Source organism: Drosophila serrata, unplaced genomic scaffold (assembly GCF_035046125.1).
Source record: "Drosophila serrata isolate PLE 108 unplaced genomic scaffold, ASM3504612v1 contig_276, whole genome shotgun sequence".
Taxonomy (NCBI): domain Eukaryota; kingdom Metazoa; phylum Arthropoda; class Insecta; order Diptera; family Drosophilidae; genus Drosophila; species Drosophila serrata.
The window spans coordinates 35,324-46,972 of NW_028257174.1; positions in this window are offsets into that span (position 1 = coordinate 35,324).

An 11,649-nucleotide genomic window follows, 5' to 3' on the forward strand; every position below is an offset into this window, starting at 1 on the left:
AATTTTTGGCCGATTTTTGCGAATTTTCATGATGTAACCCCTTTCCTTTTTTCCGAAAAATGGGAAATTTCTGAAACATTTTTTTTTCGGCCGGATAAAGCTAGAAAGAAAGGCCTGTAGATGCTGATCAAGAATATATATGATTTATGGGGTCGGAAATGGCTCCTTCACTTATTTTTAAGCTTCTGACTGAAGGTCCATTACCATTTTTATACCGAAATGAACAGTATTTTTATATGAAATTTTTCGACAAATCAAAATTTAAAAATCTCATAACTCAGCCAAAAACGCATTAATTTCAATTCGGAAAGCGGCAGTATGTTAATTGTTAGCAGGTTAACAAAACTGCATACTCCATTTAAAATGGGAATTTTTGGCCGATTTTTGAGAATTTTCATGATGTAACCCCTTTCCTTTTTTCCGAAAAATGGGAAATTTCTGAAACATTTTTTTTTCAGCCGGATAAAGCTAGATAGAAAGGCCTGTAGATGCTGATCAAGAATATATATGATTTATGGGTTCGGAAATGGCTCCTTCACTTATTTTTAAGCTTCTGACTGAAGGTCCATTACCATTTTTATACCGAAATGAACAGTATTTTTATATGAAATTTTTCGACAAATCAAAATTTAAAAAACTCACAACTCAGCCAAAAACGCATTAATTTCAATTCGGAAAGCGGCAGTATGTTAATTTTTAGCAGGTTAACAAAACTGCATACTCAATTTAAAATGTGAATTTTTGGCCGATTTTTGCGAATTTTCATGATGTAACCCCTTTCCTTTTTTCCGAAAAATGGGAAATTTCTGAAACATTTTTTTTTCGGCCGGATAAAGCTAGAAAGAAAGGCCTGTAGATGCTGATCAAGAATATATATGATTTATGGGGTCGGAAATGGCTCCTTCACTTATTTTTAAGCTTCTGACTGAAGGTCCATTACCATTTTTATACCGAAATGAACAGTATTTTTATATGAAATTTTTCGACAAATCAAAATTTAAAAATCTCATAGCTTAGCCAAAAACGCATTAATTTCAATTCGGAAAGCGGCAGTATGTTAATTTTTAGCAGGTTAACAAAACTGCATACTCAATTTAAAAAGTGAATTTTTGGCCGATTTTTGCGAATTTTCATGATGTAACCCCTTTCCTTTTTTCCGAAAAATGGGAAATTTCTGAAACATTTTTTTTTCGGCCGGATAAAGCTAGAAAGAAAGGCCTGTAGATCCTGATCAAGAATATATATGATTTATGGGGTCGGAAATGGCTCCTTCACTTATTTTTAAGCTTCTGACTGAAGGTCTATTACCATTTTTTTACCGATATTACCAATATTTTTATATGAAATTTTTCGACAAATCAAAATTTAAAAAACTCACAACTCAGCCAAAAACGCATTAATTTCAATTCGGAAAGCGGCAGTATGTTAATTTTTAGCAGGTTAACAAAACTGCATACTCCATTTAAAATGGGAATTTTTGGCCGATTTTTGAGAATTTTCATGATGTAACCCCTTTCCTTTTTTCCGAAAAATGGGAAATTTCTGAAACATTTTTTTTTCAGCCGGATAAAGCTAGATAGAAAGGCCTGTAGATGCTGATCAAGAATATATATGATTTATGGGGTCGGAAATGGCTCCTTCACTTATTTTTAAGCTTCTGACTGAAGGTCCATTACCATTTTTATACCGATATTACCAATATTTTTATATGAAATTTTTCGAAAAATCAAAATTTAAAAATCTCATAACTCAGCCAAAAACGCATTAATTTCAATTCGGAAAGCGGCAGTATGTTAATTTTTAGCAGGTTAACAAAACTGCATACTCCATTTAAAATGGGAATTTTTGGCCGATTTTTGCGAATTTTCATGATGTAACCCCTTTCCTTTTTTCCGAAAAATGGGAAATTTCTGAAACATTTTTTTTTCGGCCGGATAAAGCTAGAAAGAAAGGCCTGTAGATGCTGATCAAGAATATATATGATTTATGGGGTCGGAAATGGCTCCTTCACTTATTTTTAAGCTTCTGACTGAAGGTCCATTACCATTTTTATACCGAAATGAACAGTATTTTTATATGAAATTTTTCGACAAATCAAAATTTAAAAATCTCATAACTCAGCCAAAAACGCATTAATTTCAATTCGGAAAGCGGCAGTATGTTAATTTTTAGCAGGTTAACAAAACTGCATACTCCATTTAAAAAGTGAATTTTTGGCCGATTTTTGCGAATTTTCATGATGTAACCCCTTTCCTTTTTTCCGAAAAATGGGAAATTTCTGAAACATTTTTTTTTCGGCCGGATAAAGCTAGAAAGAAAGGCCTGTAGATGCTGATCAAGAATATATATGATTTATGGGGTCGGAAATGGCTCCTTCACTTATTTTTAAGCTTCTGACTGAAGGTCCATTACCATTTTTATACCGATATTACCAATATTTTTATATGAAATTTTTCGACAAATCAAAATTTAAAAATCTCATAACTCAGCCAAAAACGCATTAATTTCAATTCGGAAAGCGGCAGTATGTTAATTGTTAGCAGGTTAACAAAACTGCATACTCCATTTAAAATGGGAATTTTTGGCCGATTTTTGAGAATTTTCATGATGTAACCCCTTTCCTTTTTTCCGAAAAATGGGAAATTTCTGAAACATTTTTTTTTCAGCCGGATAAAGCTAGATAGAAAGGCCTGTAGATGCTGATCAAGAATATATATGATTTATGGGTTCGGAAATGGCTCCTTCACTTATTTTTAAGCTTCTGACTGAAGGTCCATTACCATTTTTATACCGAAATGAACAGTATTTTTATATGAAATTTTTCGACAAATCAAAATTTAAAAAACTCACAACTCAGCCAAAAACGCATTAATTTCAATTCGGAAAGCGGCAGTATGTTAATTTTTAGCAGGTTAACAAAACTGCATACTCAATTTAAAAAGTGAATTTTTGGCCGATTTTTGCGAATTTTCATGATGTAACCCCTTTCCTTTTTTCCGAAAAATGGGAAATTTCTGAAACATTTTTTTTTCGGCCGGATAAAGCTAGAAAGAAAGGCCTGTAGATGCTGATCAAGAATATATATGATTTATGGGGTCGGAAATGGCTCCTTCACTTATTTTTAAGCTTCTGACTGAAGGTCCATTACCATTTTTATACCGAAATGAACAGTATTTTTATATGAAATTTTTCGACAAATCAAAATTTAAAAATCTCATAGCTTAGCCAAAAACGCATTAATTTCAATTCGGAAAGCGGCAGTATGTTAATTTTTAGCAGGTTAACAAAACTGCATACTCAATTTAAAAAGTGAATTTTTGGCCGATTTTTGCGAATTTTCATGATGTAACCCCTTTCCTTTTTTCCGAAAAATGGGAAATTTCTGAAACATTTTTTTTTCGGCCGGATAAAGCTAGAAAGAAAGGCCTGTAGATCCTGATCAAGAATATATATGATTTATGGGGTCGGAAATGGCTCCTTCACTTATTTTTAAGCTTCTGACTGAAGGTCTATTACCATTTTTTTACCGATATTACCAATATTTTTATATGAAATTTTTCGACAAATCAAAATTTAAAAAACTCACAACTCAGCCAAAAACGCATTAATTTCAATTCGGAAAGCGGCAGTATGTTAATTTTTAGCAGGTTAACAAAACTGCATACTCCATTTAAAATGGGAATTTTTGGCCGATTTTTGAGAATTTTCATGATGTAACCCCTTTCCTTTTTTCCGAAAAATGGGAAATTTCTGAAACATTTTTTTTTCAGCCGGATAAAGCTAGATAGAAAGGCCTGTAGATGCTGATCAAGAATATATATGATTTATGGGGTCGGAAATGGCTCCTTCACTTATTTTTAAGCTTCTGACTGAAGGTCCATTACCATTTTTATACCGATATTACCAATATTTTTATATGAAATTTTTCGAAAAATCAAAATTTAAAAATCTCATAACTCAGCCAAAAACGCATTAATTTCAATTCGGAAAGCGGCAGTATGTTAATTTTTAGCAGGTTAACAAAACTGCATACTCCATTTAAAATGGGAATTTTTGGCCGATTTTTGCGAATTTTCATGATGTAACCCCTTTCCTTTTTTCCGAAAAATGGGAAATTTCTGAAACATTTTTTTTTCGGCCGGATAAAGCTAGAAAGAAAGGCCTGTAGATGCTGATCAAGAATATATATGATTTATGGGGTCGGAAATGGCTCCTTCACTTATTTTTAAGCTTCTGACTGAAGGTCCATTACCATTTTTATACCGAAATGAACAGTATTTTTATATGAAATTTTTCGACAAATCAAAATTTAAAAATCTCATAACTCAGCCAAAAACGCATTAATTTCAATTCGGAAAGCGGCAGTATGTTAATTTTTAGCAGGTTAACAAAACTGCATACTCCATTTAAAAAGTGAATTTTTGGCCGATTTTTGCGAATTTTCATGATGTAACCCCTTTCCTTTTTTCCGAAAAATGGGAAATTTCTGAAACATTTTTTTTTCGGCCGGATAAAGCTAGAAAGAAAGGCCTGTAGATGCTGATCAAGAATATATATGATTTATGGGGTCGGAAATGGCTCCTTCACTTATTTTTAAGCTTCTGACTGAAGGTCCATTACCATTTTTATACCGAAATGAACAGTATTTTTATATGAAATTTTTCGACAAATCAAAATTTAAAAATCTCATAACTCAGCCAAAAACGCATTAATTTCAATTCGGAAAGCGGCAGTATGTTAATTTTTAGCAGGTTAACAAAACTGCATACTCAATTTAAAAAGTGAATTTTTGGCCGATTTTTGCGAATTTTCATGATGTAACCCCTTTCCTTTTTTCCGAAAAATGGGAAATTTCTGAAACATTTTTTTTTCGGCCGGATAAAGCTAGAAAGAAAGGCCTGTAGATGCTGATCAAGAATATATATGATTTATGGGGTCGGAAATGGCTCCTTCACTTATTTTTAAGCTTCTGACTGAAGGTCCATTACCATTTTTATACCGAAATGAACAGTATTTTTATATGAAATTTTTCGACAAATCAAAATTTAAAAATCTCATAGCTCAGCCAAAAACGCATTAATTTCAATTCGGAAAGCGGCAGTATGTTAATTTTTAGCAGGTTAACAAAACTGCATACTCCATTTAAAATGGGAATTTTTGGCCGATTTTTGAGAATTTTCATGATGTAACCCCTTTCCTTTTTTCCGAAAAATGGGAAATTTCTGAAACATTTTTTTTTCAGCCGGATAAAGCTAGATAGAAAGGCCTGTAGATGCTGATCAAGAATATATATGATTTATGGGGTCGGAAATGGCTCCTTCACTTATTTTTAAGCTTCTGACTGAAGGTCCATTACCATTTTTATACCGATATTACCAATATTTTTATATGAAATTTTTCGAAAAATCAAAATTTAAAAATCTCATAACTCAGCCAAAAACGCATTAATTTCAATTCGGAAAGCGGCAGTATGTTAATTTTTAGCAGGTTAACAAAACTGCATACTCCATTTAAAATGGGAATTTTTGGCCGATTTTTGCGAATTTTCATGATGTAACCCCTTTCCTTTTTTCCGAAAAATGGGAAATTTCTAAAACATTTTTTTTTCGGCCGGATAAAGCTAGAAAGAAAGGCCTGTAGATGCTGATCAAGAATATATATGATTTATGGGGTCGGAAATGGCTCCTTCACTTATTTTTAAGCTTCTGACTGAAGGTCCATTACCATTTTTATACCGAAATGAACAGTATTTTTATATGAAATTTTTCGACAAATCAAAATTTAAAAATCTCATAACTCAGCCAAAAACGCATTAATTTCAATTCGGAAAGCGGCAGTATGTTAATTTTTAGCAGGTTAACAAAACTGCATACTCCATTTAAAAAGTGAATTTTTGGCCGATTTTTGCGAATTTTCATGATGTAACCCCTTTCCTTTTTTCCGAAAAATGGGAAATTTCTGAAACATTTTTTTTTCGGCCGGATAAAGCTAGAAAGAAAGGCCTGTAGATGCTGATCAAGAATATATATGATTTATGGGGTCGGAAATGGCTCCTTCACTTATTTTTAAGCTTCTGACTGAAGGTCCATTACCATTTTTATACCGAAATGAACAGTATTTTTATGAAATTTTTCGACAAATCAAAATTTAAAAATCTCATAGCTTAGCCAAAAACGCATTAATTTCAATTCGGAAAGCGGCAGTATGTTAATTTTTAGCAGGTTAACAACACTGCATACTCAATTTAAAAAGTGAATTTTTGGCCGATTTTTGCGAATTTTCATGATGTAACCCCTTTCCTTTTTTCCGAAAAATGGGAAATTTCTGAAACATTTTTTTTTCGGCCGGATAAAGCTAGAAAGAAAGGCCTGTAGATGCTGATCAAGAATATATATGATTTATGGGGTCGGAAATGGCTCCTTCACTTATTTTTAAGCTTCTGACTGAAGGTCCATTACCATTTTTATACCGAAATGAACAGTATTTTTATGAAATTTTTCGACAAATCAAAATTTAAAAATCTCATAGCTTAGCCAAAAACGCATTAATTTCAATTCGGAAAGCGGCAGTATGTTAATTTTTAGCAGGTTAACAACACTGCATACTCAATTTAAAAAGTGAATTTTTGGCCGATTTTTGCGAATTTTCATGATGTAACCCCTTTCCTTTTTTCCGAAAAATGGGAAATTTCTGAAACATTTTTTTTTCGGCCGGATAAAGCTAGAAAGAAAGGCCTGTAGATGCTGATCAAGAATATATATGATTTATGGGGTCGGAAATGGCTCCTTCACTTATTTTTAAGCTTCTGACTGAAGGTCCATTACCATTTTTATACCGAAATGAACAGTATTTTTATGAAATTTTTCGACAAATCAAAATTTAAAAATCTCATAGCTTAGCCAAAAACGCATTAATTTCAATTCGGAAAGCGGCAGTATGTTAATTTTTAGCAGGTTAACAAAACTGCATACTCAATTTAAAATGTGAATTTTTGGCCGATTTTTGCGAATTTTCATGATGTAACCCCTTTCCTTTTTTCCGAAAAATGGGAAATTTCTGAAACATTTTTTTTTCGGCCGGATAAAGCTAGAAAGAAAGGCCTGTAGATGCTGATCAAGAATATATATGATTTATGGGGTCGGAAATGGCTCCTTCACTTATTTTTAAGCTTCTGACTGAAGGTCCATTACCATTTTTATACCGAAATGAACAGTATTTTTATGAAATTTTTCGACAAATCAAAATTTAAAAATCTCATAGCTTAGCCAAAAACGCATTAATTTCAATTCGGAAAGCGGCAGTATGTTAATTTTTAGCAGGTTAACAACACTGCATACTCAATTTAAAAAGTGAATTTTTGGCCGATTTTTGCGAATTTTCATGATGTAACCCCTTTCCTTTTTTCCGAAAAATGGGAAATTTCTGAAACATTTTTTTTTCGGCCGGATAAAGCTAGAAAGAAAGGCCTGTAGATGCTGATCAAGAATATATATGATTTATGGGGTCGGAAATGGCTCCTTCACTTATTTTTAAGCTTCTGACTGAAGGTCCATTACCATTTTTATACCGAAATGAACAGTATTTTTATGAAATTTTTCGACAAATCAAAATTTAAAAATCTCATAGCTTAGCCAAAAACGCATTAATTTCAATTCGGAAAGCGGCAGTATGTTAATTTTTAGCAGGTTAACAAAACTGCATACTCAATTTAAAATGTGAATTTTTGGCCGATTTTTGCGAATTTTCATGATGTAACCCCTTTCCTTTTTTCCGAAAAATGGGAAATTTCTGAAACATTTTTTTTTCGGCCGGATAAAGCTAGAAAGAAAGGCCTGTAGATGCTGATCAAGAATATATATGATTTATGGGGTCGGAAATGGCTCCTTCACTTATTTTTAAGCTTCTGACTGAAGGTCCATTACCATTTTTATACCGAAATGAACAGTATTTTTATGAAATTTTTCGACAAATCAAAATTTAAAAATCTCATAGCTTAGCCAAAAACGCATTAATTTCAATTCGGAAAGCGGCAGTATGTTAATTTTTAGCAGGTTAACAAAACTGCATACTCAATTTAAAATGTGAATTTTTGGCCGATTTTTGCGAATTTTCATGATGTAACCCCTTTCCTTTTTTCCGAAAAATGGGAAATTTCTGAAACATTTTTTTTTCGGCCGGATAAAGCTAGAAAGAAAGGCCTGTAGATGCTGATCAAGAATATATATGATTTATGGGGTCGGAAATGGCTCCTTCACTTATTTTTAAGCTTCTGACTGAAGGTCCATTACCATTTTTATACCGAAATGAACAGTATTTTTATATGAAATTTTTCGACAAATCAAAATTTAAAAATCTTATAGCTCAGCCAAAAACGCATTAATTTCAATTCGGAAAGCGGCAGTATGTTAATTTTTAGCAGGTTAACAAAACTGCATACTCCATTTAAAATGTGAATTTTTGGCCGATTTTTGCGAATTTTCATGATGTAACCCCTTTCCTTTTTTCCGAAAAATGGGAAATTTCTGAAACATTTTTTTTTCGGCCGGATAAAGCTAGAAAGAAAGGCCTGTAGATGCTGATCAAGAATATATATGATTTATGGGGTCGGAAATGGCTCCTTCACTTATTTTTAAGCTTCTGACTGAAGGTCCATTACCATTTTTATACCGAAATGAACAGTATTTTTATATGAAATTTTTCGACAAATCAAAATTTAAAAATCTCATAGCTTAGCCAAAAACGCATTAATTTCAATTCGGAAAGCGGCAGTATGTTAATTTTTAGCAGGTTAACAAAACTGCATACTCCATTTAAAATGTGAATTTTTGGCCGATTTTTGCGAATTTTCATGATGTAACCCCTTTCCTTTTTTCCGAAAAATGGGAAATTTCTGAAACATTTTTTTTTCGGCCGGATAAAGCTAGAAAGAAAGGCCTGTAGATGCTGATCAAGAATATATATGATTTATGGGGTCGGAAATGGCTCCTTCACTTATTTTTAAGCTTCTGACTGAAGGTCCATTACCATTTTTATACCGAAATGAACAGTATTTTTATATGAAATTTTTCGACAAATCAAAATTTAAAAATCTCATAGCTTAGCCAAAAACGCATTAATTTCAATTCGGAAAGCGGCAGTATGTTAATTTTTAGCAGGTTAACAAAACTGCATACTCAATTTAAAATGTGAATTTTTGGCCGATTTTTGCGAATTTTCATGATGTAACCCCTTTCCTTTTTTCCGAAAAATGGGAAATTTCGGAAACATTTTTTTTTCGGCCGGATAAAGCTAGAAAGAAAGGCCTGTAGATGCTGATCAAGAATATATATGATTTATGGGGTCGGAAATGGCTCCTTCACTTATTTTTAAGCTTCTGACTGAAGGTCCATTACCATTTTTATACCGAAATGAACAGTATTTTTATATGAAATTTTTCGACAAATCAAAATTTAAAAATCTCATAGCTTAGCCAAAAACGCATTAATTTCAATTCGGAAAGCGGCAGTATGTTAATTTTTAGCAGGTTAACAAAACTGCATACTCAATTTAAAATGTGAATTTTTGGCCGATTTTTGCGAATTTTCATGATGTAACCCCTTTCCTTTTTTCCGAAAAATGGGAAATTTCGGAAACATTTTTTTTTCGGCCGGATAAAGCTAGAAAGAAAGGCCTGTAGATGCTGATCAAGAATATATATGATTTATGGGGTCGGAAATGGCTCCTTCACTTATTTTTAAGCTTCTGACTGAAGGTCCATTACCATTTTTATACCGAAATGAACAGTATTTTTATATGAAATTTTTCGACAAATCAAAATTTAAAAATCTCATAGCTCAGCCAAAAACGCATTAATTTCAATTCGGAAAGCGGCAGTATGTTAATTTTTAGCAGGTTAACAAAACTGCATACTCCATCTAAAAAGTGAATTTTTGGCCGATTTTTGCGAATTTTCATGATGTAACCCCTTTCCTTTTTTCCGAAAAATGGGAAATTTCTGAAACATTTTTTTTTCGGCCGGATAAAGCTAGAAAGAAAGGCCTGTAGATGCTGATCAAGAATATATATGATTTATGGGGTCGGAAATGGCTCCTTCACTTATCTTTAAGCTTCTGACTGAAGGTCCATTACCATTTTTATACCGAAATGAACAGTATTTTTATATGAAATTTTTCGACAAATCAAAATTTAAAAATCTCATAGCTTAGCCAAAAACGCATTAATTTCAATTCGGAAAGCGGCAGTATGTTAATTTTTAGCAGGTTAACAAAACTGCATACTCCATTTAAAATGTGAATTTTTGGCCGATTTTGGCGAATTTTCATGATGTAACCCCTTTCCTTTTTTCCGAAAAATGGGAAATTTCTGAAACATTTTTTTTTCAGCCGGATAAAGCTAGAAAGAAAGGCCTGTAGATGCTGATCAAGAATATATATGATTTATGGGGTCGGAAATGGCTCCTTCACTTATTTTTAAGCTTCTGACTGAAGGTCCATTACCATTTTTATACCGAAATGAACAGTATTTTTATATGAAATTTTTCGACAAATCAAAATTTAAAAATCTCATAGCTCAGCCAAAAACTCATTAATTTCAGTTCGGGAAGCGGCAGTATGTTAATTGTTAGCAGGTTAACAAAACTGCATACTCCATCTAAAAAGTGAATTTTTGGCCGATTTTTGCGAATTTTCATGATGTAACCCCTTTCCTTTTTTCCGAAAAATGGGAAATTTCTGAAACATTTTTTTTTCAGCCGGATAAAGCTAGAAAGAAAGGCCTGTAGATGCTGATCAAGAATATATATGATTTATGGGGTCGGAAATGGCTCCTTCACTTATTTTTAAGCTTCTGACTGAAGGTCCATTACCATTTTTATACCGAAATGAACAGTATTTTTATATGAAATTTTTCGACAAATCAAAATTTAAAAAACTCACAACTCAGCCAAAAACGCATTAATTTCAATTCGGAAAGCGGCAGTATGTTAATTTTTAGCAGGTTAACAAAACTGCATACTCAATTTAAAAAGTGAATTTTTGGCCGATTTTTGCGAATTTTCATGATGTAACCCCTTTCCTTTTTTCCGAAAAATGGGAAATTTCTGAAACATTTTTTTTTCGGCCGGATAAAGCTAGAAAGAAAGGCCTGTAGATGCTGATCAAGAATATATATGATTTATGGGGTCGGAAATGGCTCCTTCACTTATTTTTAAGCTTCTGACTGAAGGTCCATTACCATTTTTATACCGATATTACCAATATTTTTATATGAAATTTTTCGAAAAATCAAAATTTAAAAATCTCATAACTCAGCCAAAAACGCCTTAATTTCAATTCGGAAAGCGGCAGTATGTTAATTTTTAGCAGGTTAACAAAACTGCATACTCCATTTAAAATGTGAATTTTTGGCCGATTTTTGCGAATTTTCATGATGTAACCCCTTTCCTTTTTTTCCGAAAAATGGGAAATTTCTGAACATTTTTTTTTTCGGCCGGATAAAGCTAGAAAGAAAGGCCTGTAGATGCTGATCAAGAATATATATGATTTATGGGGTCGGAAATGGCTCCTTCACTTATTTTTAAGCTTCTGACTGAAGGTCCATTACCATTTTTATACCGAAATGAACAGTATTTTTATATGAAATTTTTCGACA